Source organism: Arachis hypogaea, chromosome 13, assembly GCF_003086295.3.
Source record: "Arachis hypogaea cultivar Tifrunner chromosome 13, arahy.Tifrunner.gnm2.J5K5, whole genome shotgun sequence".
NCBI classification, from domain to species: Eukaryota; Viridiplantae; Streptophyta; class Magnoliopsida; order Fabales; family Fabaceae; genus Arachis; species Arachis hypogaea.
Window position 1 is genome coordinate 83,527,985 of NC_092048.1, and position 15,613 is coordinate 83,543,597.

Below are 15,613 nucleotides of genomic sequence, written 5' to 3' on the forward strand. Positions count from 1 at the left end.
GCTTAAATGTGTTCGAGCAAGAACTCTCCTCCAGGGTTGCTTTCTCCATTTCCACGTTTAAGCTCCAGTTTAACCTTAAACTGGAGCTTAAACGTGTTCGACCTCCAGGGCTGCCTTTCTCCCCTTCCACGTTTAAGCTCCAGTTTAACCTTAAACTGGAGCTTAAACGTGTTCGACACCTCCAGGGCTACCCTTCTAAGCTTCCACGTTTAACCTCCAGTTTAACCTTAAACTGGAGGTTAAACGTGTTCGACCTCCAAGATGCCTCCTTCCATTTCCACGTTTAACCTCCAGTTTAACCTTAAACTGGAGGTTAAACGTGTTCGACCTCCAGGGCTGCCCTTCCTATCTCCACGTTTAAGCTTCAGTTTAACCTTAAACTGAAGCTTAAACGTGTTCGACTACATGACTCTCCAGGGCTGCCTTCTTCCATTTCCACGTTTAAGCTTCAGTTTAACCTTAAACTGAAGCTTAAACGTGCTTCTACAAAAGGCCTCACTGGAAGTGTCTGGCGTTTAAGCTGCAGTTTAAGCTTAAACTGCAACTTAAACGCCACTCTTGGAAAAGGTTTCTGGGCCAAAAATATTGCGGTTTAAGTTAGTATTTGAGCACAAACATTAACTTAAACTTACTCTGGTATGAAACCCAATTGAATATCATGGTTTATGGGATTGGGCCTGAAGGATTGATGAGTCTGAAATTTCAATTTATTGAGTCATGTGTCATTATTTGATTATCACTAAGTTGGCTCAATAAATGTTACAGAATTTGGATCAACAGCCTCATCAAGATTATGGATCATAAACCCAAGGCAAAAGGAAAGCATGGAGAGGCCTCAAAGCCCAAGAAACACAACAGAAGCTCAATATAGAAAGTGTATAAATAGGATAGAATTTAAGTTAGGAGGACTGGACCTTCACTTTTAGCTAGTTTTCATATCTTTGTAATTGAATTCAGAGCTATGACTCACTAAACCCCCTTTCATTGGGTTAGGGAGCTCTATTGTAATTCAATGAATCAATAATAGTTTATCTTCTTCTTCAATCTTTTCTCTTGAATTTTGTTAGAAAGCTTCTCGATCTAATTCCATTGGGTAGTTGTCTTGGGAAAGAAACTACCCATAATTGGAATCCTTCGGAACCTTGGGAAAGGAATGGAGGATTCATGCTAGAGAAGCTTTCTCACAGTGAATTGGATTGGGGTTTGGATGGATATTGTGACATGTAATCCTACCAAATTGTGGTTCATGAAACTGTGTGGTATAATCAGTGATCGAGCATCATCTCTTCTTATGAACATTTAAACCAAGGGATTGGGAATTTGTTCATTTTTAGAGAGAATTGGTGAGCCAAGGGATTGGGATCCAATCATATAAGATTGCCAAGCAAAATTCAATGAACGCACTGCTTGAGGAAGAGATAAACATGTTTTGATTCGGAGATCTCAATATCTCCTATAACCCAATGAATCCCCCAATTCTGATTTACATCTTCTCTTTACATTCTGCAACTCAATTCATGCAATCACCCCCATTCCCTTTTAATTTCAGCAATTTAGTTTCTGCTCTTTAATTCATGCAATTTAAGATTCCGCCATTTCAATTTCTTGTCATTTACTTTTCCCGCCAATTTTACATTCCGCAATTCTCATCTCAATCTTGATTCCGCTCAACTAGAACACACTTCTAATCCGAATTGCTCACTCAACCAATTCTTGTGGGATTCGACCTCACTCTATTGTGAGTTTTTACTTGACGATAACCGGTGCACTTGCCGGAAGGAATTTTGCCGATCGTGCAATTTCCTAAATCGTAGCATAACTAGTTTATGCGCATCAAGTTTATGGCGCCGTTGCCGGGGATTGGTTTTCGATTGACAATTCTCCAATTGGAAGCTAACTAGATTGAGCAATTTCTCTTGCTTTGTTAATTCTGTTCAAGTTACTTGTTGAATTTTAATTTCTGCACTCGGTTACATGCTTTCTTTCTTTATGCCTTTAAATTCAAGCAACTAACTCACTGACTCACTAACTGTTTGAATTAATTCCTCAATTGCTCTAACCATACTCTTCTATTAACCAAGAGTATTTCACTTGTTTGTGCCTGTGCTGTGTTCTTGTATGACAGGTAGGAGAGGAGAGACATCAACTCCTCCATATACCGAACCAGAGGGGACCCTTCATAGACTGAGAAGGGAAGCAAGAGGGAAGAGAGTAGTGGGAGAAGAGGAATCTGAAGGAGAATCTGAGGACAATTTTGAGGAAGCTTTAGATCTCAACATGGATAGAGAAGTTCACAACCATGAGAGAGCTGATGGAAACAATGCCATTCCTGAGAGGAGGGTTCTTAGTTCATACATAAACCCAACCTCTGGGAATTGTGGTAGCAGCATCCAGAAATCACCCATTCAGGCCAACAATTTTGAACTCAAACCACAGCTAATATCACTGGTGGAGAATCATTGTTCATTTGGTGGAAGTGCTAATGAAGATCCCAACCAACATCTCACAAAATTCCTGAGAATTTGTGACACTGTGAAGTCCAATGGAGTCCAGGAAGATGCCTATAAACTGCTTTTGTTCCCATTTTCACTTAGGGACAAAGCAGCTAAGTGGCTGGAATCATTCCCAAGGGGGAGTCTAACAACATGGGATGAGGTGGAAAGCAAGTTTCTGGCATGTTTCTACCCCCCACAAAAGGTCAATAGGCTTCGATCTGAGGTTCAAACTTTTAGACAACAAGATGGTGAAACTCTCTACGAGGCATGGGAGAGATTCAAGGATTTGACAAGGAAATGCCCACCAGACATGTTTCATGATTGGGTGCAATTGCATATTTTCTATGATGGACTCTCTTATGAATCAAGGAAGGCTGTAGACCATTCATCAGGAGGTTCATTGAACAGGAAAAAGACTGTGGAAGAGGCCATTGAAGTGATTGAGACAGTGGCTGAGAATGAGTACTACTATGCATCAGAAAGGCACAACACTAAGGGAGTCATGGAGCTGAACCATGTTGATACAATTCTAGCCCAAAACAAGGTGTTTGCCAAGCAACTAGCAGAGCTTACCAGGCAATTAGAAACAAAGCAAGTGGCTGCAATACACACACAAGATCAAGAGGAAGTAAGCATTGAAGGAGGTGATTGGGAAGAGGCCAACTATGTGGGAAACCAACAAAGGCAATCATATGATCCACACTCCAACACTTACAACCCAGGATGGAAAAATCACCCAAACTTTGGGTGGGGGAACCAACAAACCCAACCACAAAACCACAAACCTTACAACTACAACCAACATAACAATTCCACATACCAAAACTCCAACCAAAGATCATACCAAGCCACACAAAACACTTACTCCCAACCATCATATCATGGCCAAAATAATCAACCTACCCAACCTAATCCGAACCAACAATTTCAAGATCAATTAAACCGGATAGAAGGAATGCTTGCAACCATGAGTCAAGACATAACCGAATTGAAAGCTTTTAAGGAAGAAGTAAATTCTAACCTGCAAAACCAAGGAGCTGCCATCCAAAAGCTAGAAAATCAAATTTTGTATTTGTCTAAGCAAAACCCTGGGACAAGCGTTTCTCATGCTGCCAAGGCTAATGCAAGGGAAGAATGTAAGGCCATAACCCTCAGAAGTGGAAAGAATCTAAAGGAGATATCAAAGGAAACCACAGAGGATGAAGCAAGGGAACATGTGAGAGACAAGGAACAAGGACAATCTTTTACACCATCCGCAACAAAAGAAAAAGAAAAAGAGGTCCTGAAGCCTTATACACCTAAAGCACCATATCCTCAACGTTTGATGAAAAGTGAAAAGGATGGCCAATTCTCCAGGTTCTTGGAGATTTTCAAGAAGCTTCAAATCAATATTCCGTTTGCTGAGGCAATAGAGCAAATGCCACTCTATGCAAAATTCTTAAAAGAATTAATGACCAAGAAAAGAAGCTGGAGAAACGAGGAAACTGTGTTGTTAACTGAAGAATGCAGTGCCATCATCCAGCACAAATTGCCTCAGAAATTGAAGGATCCAGGCAGTTTCCAAATCCCCTGCATCATAGGAGAAGTCATGGTGGAGAAGGCCTTGTGTGACTTAGGGGCCAGTATCAATTTGATGTCTCTAACAATGATGAGAAGAATGAAGATTGAGGAAGCTAAACCAACAAGAATGGCCCTCCAATTGGCAGATCGAACTTTTAAATTCCCTCATGGGATAGTTGAGGATTTGTTGGTGAAAGTGGGAGATTTTATATTTCCTGCTGATTTTGTGGTGTTAGATATGGAGGAAGAAGCCAAAGCTTCAATAATTCTGGGAAGACCATTCCTGGCTACTGCTGGAGCCATCATAGATGTACAAAAGGGTGAACTCACTCTTAGACTACATGATGAGAAATTGGTGTTTAATGTATTCAAGGCAATGAGCTATCCATCAGAATCACTAAGGGAATGCATGAGGGTTGATGTAGTGGACATTGCAGTACAAGAAACTTTTGAGGAAACAATAAAGGAAGTGGCAGAGGAGGAGTTCACCAAGGATATTGAAGTTAGTGATATCAAGGGTGCTGAAACAACCATGCTAAGCATGCCAGAGAGAGTGAAAGAAGAGAAGGAAGCACCAAAACCTGAGCTCAAAGCATTGCCCCCTAATCTCAAGTATGCATACTTGGGTAGTGATGAGAGTCACCCTGTTATCATTAGCTCTGCCCTTAGCCAAGAACAGGAAGAAGAATTGATCAAGGTGCTGCAAACTCATCAAGATGCCATTGGATGGACCCTAGCTGATTTGAAGGGGATAAGTTCATCCATATGCATGCATAAAATCTTGTTAGAAGAGGATGCTAGACCCTCCATTCAAGCTCAGAGAAGATTGAATCCCGTCATGAAAGAAGTGGTACAAAAGGAAGTCATGAAGTTATGGCAGGCAGGGGTAATCTACCCCATTTCTGATAGCCCATGGGTTAGTCCCATCCATGTAGTTCCCAAGAAAGGTGGCATAATTGTGGTGCCAAATGAGAAGAACGAACTCATACCCACAAGAACCGTCACTGGGTGGAGGATGTGCATAGACTACAGGAAGCTCAATGAAGCCACCAGAAAGGATCATTTCCCACTCCCATTCATGGATCAGATGCTTGAAAGGCTTGCCGGACATGCTTACTATTGCTTCTTGGATGGATATTCAGGCTACAACCAAATAGTAGTTGATCCTAGTGATCAAGAGAAAACATCATTTGTTTGTCCATATGGAGTTTTTGCTTATAGACGCATGCCCTTTGGATTGTGCAATGCACCTGCCACTTTCCAAAGATGCATGCTGTCCATCTTTTCGGACATGATTGAAAAATTTATTGAGGTCTTCATGGACGATTTTTCTGTGTTTGGAGATTCTTTTCCCAGCTGCCTACACCACCTTGCCTTGGTGCTTAAGAGGTGCCAAGAGACTAACCTAGTATTAAACTGGGAAAAATGTCATTTCATGGTCACAGAAGGAATAGTCCTTGGCCACAAAATCTCTAATAGAGGCATGGAGGTGGACAGAGCTAAGGTGGAAATCATTGAAAAACTACCGCCACCAAGTAATGTCAAGGCAATTAGGAGTTTTTTGGGACACGCTGGGTTTTACAGAAGGTTTATTAGAGACTTTTCTAAAATAGCCAAACCTTTGAGTAACTTGCTTGTCTCTGATACACCCTTTGTATTTGATAAAAATTGCATGCTAGCCTATGAACTTTTGAAGCAAAAACTTTCCTCTGCACCTATCATTGCCCCACCGGATTGGAACTTACCTTTTGAACTGATGTGTGATGCATCAGACCTTGCTATTGGGGCAGTGTTAGGACAAAGGAAAGACAATTTGGTACATGTGATTTATTATGCCAGTAAAGTCTTGAATGCTAACCAAAGGAATTACACAACCACTGAAAAAGAACTCTTAGCAATAGTCTTTGCATTTGACAAATTTAGATCCTATCTCAATGGATCTAAAGTCATTGTCTTCACTGATCATTTAGCTTTAAAATACTTACTTGCTAAACAAGAATCCAAACCAAGACTTATTAGATGGGTTCTTTTGTTACAGGAATTTGACATTGAAATCAAAGACAAGAAGGGTGTAGAGAACAAGGTAGCAGACCATTTATCAAGGATACCATGTGAAGAAGGAAGAGCACAAAGCACACATATAAATGAGTGCTTCCCTGATGAACAACTCATGGTAATTCACAAAGCACCCTGGTTTGCAGACATAGCAAACTTCAAGGCTACTGGGAGTTGGCCGTTGGAATTTAACAAGCATCAAAGGAAGAAATTGGTAAATGATGCCAAATACTTCATCTGGGACGAACCATACTTGTTCAAAAAATGTTCCGATGGCATACTCAGAAGATGCATATCAGAGGAAGAAGGAAGGGAAGTCTTATGGGACTGCCATGGCTCCACTTATGGAGGACATTTTGCAGGAGAAAGAACAGCAGCTAAGGTGTTGCAGTGTGGTTTTTATTGGCCCACTATCTTCAAAGATGCAAAGGAACTAGTGAAGCACTGCCATGAATGCCAGAAAGCGAGGAACCTGCCAAGAAGAAATGAAATGCCACAACAATTCATTCTGGAACTTGAATTGTTTGATGTATGGGGGATAGATTTCATGGGACCCTTTCCCTCCTCATACTCAAATAATTACATTCTTGTGGCAGTAGACTATGTCTCCAAATGGGTTGAAGCAATAGCAACTCCAACCAATGATAATAAGGTAGTCATGAACTTCCTCAGAAAACACATTTTTTGCCGTTTTGGAGTTCCAAGAGCAATCATCAGTGATGGAGGAAGCCACTTCTGCAACAAACCATTAGAGGCATTGCTTCTAAAATATGGAGTCAAACACAAGGTAGCCACACCATACCATCCACAAACAAGTGGGCAAGCCGAAATATCTAACAGAGAACTAAAAAGGATCCTGGAAAAGACTGTGGGAACTTCAAGGAAGGACTGGTCGATTAAGCTAGATGATGCTCTTTGGGCATATAGGACAGCTTTCAAAACACCAATTGGAATGTCTCCTTACCAACTAGTATACGGAAAAGCTTGCCATTTGCCACTGGAGTTGGAGCACAAGGCATACTGGGCCTTGAAACTTTTGAACTTGGACAGCAAAGCTGCTGGAGAAAGAAGGATGTTGCAAATTCAAGAGTTGGAAGAATTCAGAGCTGAAGCTTATGAGAATGCCAAAATTTACAAAGAAAGAGCAAAGAAGAAGCATGACAGCAACATAGCCCCAAGGAAATTTGAAGAAGGACAAAAAGTATTGCTCTACAATTCTAGGCTGAAGCTATTTCCAGGGAAGCTAAAATCAAGGTGGTCTGGACCATTCCTTGTCACCAAGGTCTCCAAATATGGACAAGTAGAAATCATGGAAGAAAAGTCACAACGAACCTTCATTGTGAATGGTCAAAGACTCAAACATTACTTGGGAGATGTGGAGGAGAAGGACAAGGTTAAATATCACCTCAACTGAGGAAGGTGACCGTCAAGCTAATGACGTTAAAGAAGCGCTTGTTGGGAGGCAACCCAACCTGAGGTAATACCTGTTGCTGTTTCTTTTATTTGTTTCAATAAAAAGGGTGAAGTAGTTCTGTGCATTGCAAAGAAATAAGTTTGGTGTTTCACACCAAACAATGGATTCGTAGATCAATAATTCAAAGGGGAATGTGTGACTCTAAGTTTGGTGTTCCACCATAAAGATCAACTGAACACAACAACCTTTGAATTATGTGAAAGAAACAACAATTCTAAGCAGTCACAGAAATGCTTAAAACCCTTAGCAGCAACTTCATTCCAAAGAGAACTCAAGGATCCAAAGAACAGAGAAGTAAGTGGGAGACTAAGTTTGGTGTTCACACACCAACTTAAGACTCAGATACGTACCCACACATAGTTGAGCTAACCACTCAAGTGCTTGAGAAGCAAGCAACTTCATCACTCTTTGTAGGAAAGGAAACAAGGATCTTAAAGCATGAAGCAACAATTAGGAAAAGAAGGAGAAAGCAAATTGTTTCTTGGCAACAAAGAGAAAACAAGGAATTTCACAAGGTGGTATTGTTCTGTGATAATTCTTTAAAAAGGGCAAACAAAAGCATGCTTGTTCTAGTTTAAACTGTGAATGTTGAATCTTTCTGGAATGAGAAGTTTTTAGTATGAGTGTCGGTTTATTGCTTTGAATAAAGTGAATGCCTAGATGTTTGGATACAACTTCACCTTCTTAAACAAGTGCTTGCCATGCTTGTTCTGTTTCCAAAAATAAAAGAAAAGTTTGAACAAAAGTAACTTGGCTAAATTAGTGACAAATCAAGTAGAATTAAGTGGTGGTATGCATGCTTGATTGTTTAGTCAGATCACTGGAATTAGAGTGTAAAATTATCATTTTTTGTGTAGAAATTGAAAACTGTCTATGGATCTTGATGAATAAATGTCTTTGGCCATGAAAAAGAAAGAAAAAGAAGAAGAAAAAGCCACTAAAATAAGGGCAACCAAAAAGCAAGAAAATTGAGAAAATAAGCTAGGCACCAATGGTTCGAACTTCTGAGACAAATGCCTGTGGTGTTTATGTATTAAGGATATGCTTGGATGAATAGGTTCTGAGGAGTGTTTCAACACTTGGTAACTTGGGTTAACTAACCCGGGATTATCAACCAAAAGTCCATTATCAAGAGCAACCTAAATACAAAACATTTAGTCACACAAAGAGGTGCTGGGCACCAATGTCTCAAGAAGAAATGTGAACTAAAATGCCTAAAGTGGATATGTGTAGTGCACTGATAAGAAAAAGAAAATGCCAAAGGCTTGTGCAACACATGACACTAAGCAAACAAGGAGCAAAGAAGCTCTAAGAAAAAGAAAAGAAAAACAAAGAAGAGGAAAGTGCCAAGGACATAAGAATAACAAGAGGCCATAGCAGTGTTTGATGGATGCAATGAAAAAGTGATAATCTTACCTGATAAAAATGAAAAAGTGATGCTGCAACTTTCTGCATAAAACCCTTCTGAGGAACATCAAATGCTTGCTAATATAGCCAATGTAATTGCTTTCTGTTTCATACTTTCTTCTTAAATAACTCAGGACTTGCTTAGGGACAAGCAAGTATTAAGTTTGGTGTTGTGAAGCCAAGGCATCTTAGGCTAGTTTCACTAGTATTTTTCTGTTTGTTTTAGTGGTTTTATGCATTTTCTTGAGCTTAAAGTAACCAAGAATGGTTAAAAGAATAACAAAGCAATGAACCATCCAAACAATATGATTTTGATGCAAATTCCATGAGTTTTAGTTATATTACTTGAATGCTATGAATGGAAGATTTCTCATGAAATTTTGCAAGACTTTGATGCATTTGTTTGGATGATTTCAGGGAAGAAGAGGCTAAGCAAGGAAGCAAAAAAATCAATAAAGGAAGCTTGAATATCACGTGTGGAGTTTAAGTTCCAGTTTAAGCCTAAACTGGAGCTTAAACGCCAGAATCATGAAGGCTAAGAAATGCTGGAATTGAAGTTTAACCTCCAGTTTAACCTTAAACTGGAGGTTAAACGCCAGAAGCGAGAAGGATACCAAGGGGGGCAGTTCCACGTTTAACCTCCAGTTTAACCTTAAACTGGAGGTTAAACGCCAGAAGTGGGAAGTGCACCAGGGAGCCATTCCACGTTTAAGCTCCAGTTTAACCTTAAACTGGAGCTTAAACGTGTTCGACCAAGAACTCTCCTCCAGGGTTGCTTTCTCCATTTCCACGTTTAATCTCCAGTTTAACCTTAAACTGGAGCTTAAACGTGTTCGACCTCCAGGGCTGCCTTTCTCCCCTTCCACGTTTAAGCTCCAGTTTAACCTTAAACTGGAGCTTAAACGTGTTCGACACCTCCAGGGCTACCCTTCTAAGCTTCCACGTTTAACCTCCAGTTTAACCTTAAACTGGAGGTTAAACGTGTTCGACCTCCAAGATGCCTCCTTCCATTTCCACGTTTAACCTCCAGTTTAACCTTAAACTGGAGGTTAAACGTGTTCGACCTCCAGGGCTGCCCTTCCTATCTCCACGTTTAAGCTTCAGTTTAACCTTAAACTGAAGCTTAAACGTGTTCGACTACATGACTCTCCAGGGCTGCCTTCTTCCATTTCCACGTTTAAGCTTCAGTTTAACCTTAAACTGAAGCTTAAACGTGCTTCTACAAAAGGCCTCACTGGAAGTGTCTGGCGTTTAAGCTGCAGTTTAAGCTTAAACTGCAACTTAAACGCCACTCTTGGAAAAGGTTTCTGGGCCAAAAATATTGCGGTTTAAGTTAGTATTTGAGCACAAACATTAACTTAAACTTACTCTGGTATGAAACCCAATTGAATATCATGGTTTATGGGATTGGGCCTGAAGGATTGATGAGTCTGAAATTTCAATTTATTGAGTCATGTGTCATTATTTGATTATCACTAAGTTGGCTCAATAAATGTTACAGAATTTGGATCAACAGCCTCATCAAGATTATGGATCATAAACCCAAGGCAAAAGGAAAGCATGGAGAGGCCTCAAAGCCCAAGAAACACAACAGAAGCTCAATATAGAAAGTGTATAAATAGGATAGAATTTAAGTTAGGAGGACTGGACCTTCACTTTTAGCTAGTTTTCATATCTTTGTAATTGAATTCAGAGCTATGACTCACTAAACCCCCTTTCATTGGGTTAGGGAGCTCTATTGTAATTCAATGAATCAATAATAGTTTATCTTCTTCTTCAATCTTTTCTCTTGAATTTTGTTAGAAAGCTTCTCGATCTAATTCCATTGGGTAGTTGTCTTGGGAAAGAAACTACCCATAATTGGAATCCTTCGGAACCTTGGGAAAGGAATGGAGGATTCATGCTAGAGAAGCTTTCTCACAGTGAATTGGATTGGGGTTTGGATGGATATTGTGACATGTAATCCTACCAAATTGTGGTTCATGAAACTGTGTGGTATAATCAGTGATCGAGTATCATCTCTTCTTATGAACATTTAAACCAAGGGATTGGGAATTTGTTCATTTAGAGAGAGAATTGGTGAGCCAAGGGATTGGGATCCAATCATATAAGATTGCCAAGCAAAATTCAATGAACGCATTGCTTGAGGAAGAGATAAACATGTTTTGATTCGGAGATCTCAATATCTCCTATAACCCAATGAATCCCCCAATTCTGATTTACATCTTCTCTTTACATTCTGCAACTCAATTCATGCAATCACCCCCATTCCCTTTTAATTTCAGCAATTTAGTTTCTGCTCTTTAATTCATGCAATTTAAGATTCCGCCATTTCAATTTCTTGTCATTTACTTTTCCCGCCAATTTTACATTCCGCAATTCTCATCTCAATCTTGATTCCGCTCAACTAGAACACACTTCTAATCCGAATTGCTCACTCAACCAATCCTTGTGGGATTCGACCTCACTCTATTGTGAGTTTTTACTTGACGATAACCGGTGCACTTGCCGGAAGGAATTTTGCCGATCGTGCAATTTCCTAAATCGTAGCATAACTAGTTTATGCGCATCAGTAGCCATTGACAACGGTGATGCCTAACATAAAGCTTGCCATGGAAAGTAGTATGAACGATTGGATGAAGGCAATAGGAAAGCAAAAGTTTAGGAGGAACAAAGCATCTCCATACGCTTATCTGAAATTCCTATCAATGAATTGCATAAGTATCTCTATCTTTATTTTATGTTTTATTCATATTTTAATTATCAATCCTCCATAACCATTTGAATCTGCCTGACTGAGATTTACAAGATGACCATAGTTTGCTTCAAGCCGACAGTCTCCGTGGGATCGACCCTTACTCACGTAAGGTTTATTACTTGGACGACCCAGTGCACTTGCTGGTTAGTTGTGCGGAGTTGTGATAAAGAGTTGAGATTATAATTGTGCGTACCAAGTTGTTGGCGCCATTGATGATCACAATTTTGTGCACCAACGCACATGTCCTGTTTTTCAACTAAATTCTTGTTTTTAACTATTTCACCTTCCCAACAAGCTTGTAAACTTCTGTGACACCTAATCAAGACTCTTTGGCATATTTTCGGGTATCAAAACATGGGAATAGGTTCTAGGAGATTTAATTTGGTTATACCTTGAAAAGTTAGAGAACGGTGGCTTAGGTTTCTGGTGTACTGGGATGGGTTTGGAAAAGCGAAAAGGGAGAAAGATATATGAATTGAGAGCTGATGAACTAATGAGTTCGGAAAGGAAATTATGAATTGACAGTGGTTAAGTTGAGTCGAGGACTCAGAGTTTGAAAAGATGAATTATTGATATAATGAAATAATAATTTTTTCAAAACCTCTGATATAACATTTTTAAATTGTGATTGTTGAGACGCTATGCGCCCGGCAGGGACAGCGGTTGGATCCCGCCTGTCGAGGTAGCGGCAGCGGTGCAAGGGCGGTGGTTCATCCCACTTGCGTTGAGATATGGGGTCCGTGGCAAGAGTATCCCGCTCGCATCCCTTCGGATTACTAGAGTGTGCAGGCACAAAATCCTGGATGGTGTTCCGAGCACCATATCTTGGGGGTTCCCATTATGATTCCGAAGGGCGACATCTCCATGGAGATGTGTCGGGTTGGCAGTTGAACTGACAATGTGATATCACAGCCAGTAGGATAGGCATTCATCATATGCATCTTCTATCTGTTTGTATGCTTTGTCGACTTGAAATTGTTTGCCTAATTGTATAACATGCCTAATTGCCTATTTGAATTACTTGATATATATACCTATACTTGTGTTTTACTTGCATTATATTAATTGTGTATTCTACTGGGATTGAGGAGGTTCAGAAGGCGGTGGCGATGGGATCGCATGGAGGATAGGTTGGTGAAGGCTGTGGGACAGCGGAGACTTGTTAGTTAGAAAATCCACTAAGTTAGATTACCCTTCTAATATGTTAAGGTTTTAAGTTATGCTTTACTGTTTTAGTTATGCTTTAAGATGAATCTTGTGATGGATATGATGTTCTAGGATTGCTTCTGGCGTCCCGGAGTCTTATATCTTACATCATTGGGCACTGTTACCATACTGAGAACCTCCGATTCTCATACCATATTCTGTTGTTATTTTTTAGATGCAGGTTGCAACTACCTCAGTGAGTTGCTTCGATGGTGACAGAGCGGAGGATCCTGGATATATTTTGGAGTCTTTTTGCTTATTTTGTTTATATCTCTCACTTTTGTATTTATTTTCGCCTAGAGGCTTATTTTGAGAGAAAAACTTGTATAAGCTATTTTAACTTTCAGATTTCTTTATTGTCTGTATATAGCTACCCAGCCTAAACTCCGCGAGCCGTGGCTAGATCATTACATTATTATACTCTGATATTTTGTTATATTATATCTATATCTTGTGCGTTAAGTTTGTAGTTTCGTGTGTACGTTTTATGCTTTTCAAATCTTGTTTTTGAGCTGTATCCTTCATCGGGCTTCTAGAATGTATTTCTTCTTCTATATATAAATATGTATAAGCTTTAGAATTGTCGTAACCTTTGATTAACCTTTGCTTTATGACGCGAGGTAATGCATAGGCTAATTCGGGTGTTACACATATTATGTACATTATTTTGCTCATAGGTTACAATTAGTAGAGTTGGCAAGTTCAAGAGAGGTACTTTAGATTCATGAATTTTTTACTCAATTAAACTCTATTATCATTATTGTTAGTGCTTCTTCTAAAATACATGATCAATTACAAGAAGTTCAAGTAATTGAAAATGCAAACTAGGTTGCTCGAAATGAATTGAAACTAGGCAAATGTGCGAATCAAGTAAACACTTTACAAGGAGTTAGTGATACTCGATGAAGCTCTCACTTTAATTCTATTTGTAGCTAGGTAAAAATGTTCACTGCTACCAACATTATTCTCAATAATATCATTGAAGAAGGAACAACTTATGCACGAAGAGGTGAGGCTTATGGTATTAGTGAAATATTATTGTCATTTGAATTTTTTTTCACTTTTCACTTGATAAAGGAGATTATGGGAATCACTAATGATCTTTACCAAGCACTACAACAACAATCTCAAGATATTCTTAATGCAATGAATATTGTTTCTACATACAAATTACTTCTTCAACAATTAAGAAATGGTGGATGGTACAAATTTCTTGCAAATGTTAAAAGATTTATGTGAAAAACATGAAATTGAAGTCCCTAATATGAGTGCACATTATATTTTTTAATGAGCCAAAAGTCAATGTGTTCGGATATTAGCAAGTGCACTAAATCATTCAAGTAATACCACGGTGAGTGAATATCGTTCCCACAAGGATTAACGGATTGAGGCAAGCAACATCTAATTTAATCTCTAATTAGATCAATCAAAAAAAGATGAGAGAAAAGAAAGAATAGATAAGAGAAAAAATTAATAGTCAAGATGATTGTAGATTGTAAAACTAATAGTCAAGAGGATTGTAGAAGTAATCAATGAATGAGAATGTTAAAGACTTCGGAGATGTTTGATTCTTAGGAAGAATAGTGCTTGTGTTTTCTTACTTTAATTCTTGCAAAAATCTTTTCATAGCAAATTATTTATAATAAAATTCCAATTCCTTGGTAATTTAATTTCTCTTGAGTTAATTAATTGCCAAATCCTTGGTTAACTAATTAAGAGAAGAGATGAAAAATGGTTTCGATTTTAGGCCACACAATATTCAAAAACTATTCCTAGTTGAATTATATATCATGTATTGAAAGACTAGTTCTAAATAATTGAAGATGATTGATGGGTTGAACTCGAATTCCAACACCTAAACTCACCAGCAAGTGTACCGAGTCGCATCAAGTAGTAATTACTCACATGAGTGAGGTCGATCCCACAGGGATTGAAGAATTGAGCAATTTTAGTTAGATGGTTGATTTAGTTAAGCAAACAGTTGATGATTTGAGTGAATTATAACCAACAGAAGCTAAATTGCATGAAACTAAAAGGGAGAGGGAGAATTGACAGAAAACTAAAGTGCAGAAGAGTAAATTTGCATGAAACTTAAAGTTCAAGTAATGTAAATGACTAAAACTTAAATTGCAAGAAATATAAATAGCTGAAGCTTAGAGTGCAAGAAATGTAAATTGCTTGAATAGTAAAGGGATGTGGGATGCTGGGATGCAGAATTTAACAATAGAAAGTAAAGAAGATGAAGTAAGTGTAGTAGATCTAAACAGAAATGGCAAATTGCTAGAAGAACAACACAGAAAGTAAATTCAGCTCAATTGTAAAAGCTAGGAAAGAAATTCAAGATCTCAGGGGCTAAATGAGACTAGAAAACAGGTCTAGATCTCAATTTCTTTCTTGATCCAACAGAAAATAATTTGCAGAAGAAAAAAATAAAAGCAGTAAAGGAAACTCAGATTCAAATTTTTAATTCACTAAGATTATGTAGAAGAAGAACAAAGAGATTTCAGATCAAGATTTGAAACAGAATTCCTTCAATCTCAATCTAAAATTCCAAAACAGAAAGTAAGAAATGCAGAATTAAGAACAAGAGGAAGAGAACTCTGATCTCAATCCCAATTCCCCAATTCAAAGCTAAAATGTAAAAGTGAGCTAAAAATA

At 38.7% G+C, this 15,613-nt stretch overlaps 1 non-coding gene across 1 annotated transcript; it reads right to left on the reverse strand.

Annotated features, from left to right (window-relative positions):
* Positions 1-2,703: 2,703 nt before the first annotated feature.
* LOC112740045 (small nucleolar RNA R71) lies at positions 2,704-2,807 on the reverse strand. The gene has a single exon (XR_003170980.1). It is a non-coding gene; the product is annotated as a small nucleolar RNA R71 (small nucleolar RNA).
* Positions 2,808-15,613: the final 12,806 nt, after the last annotated feature.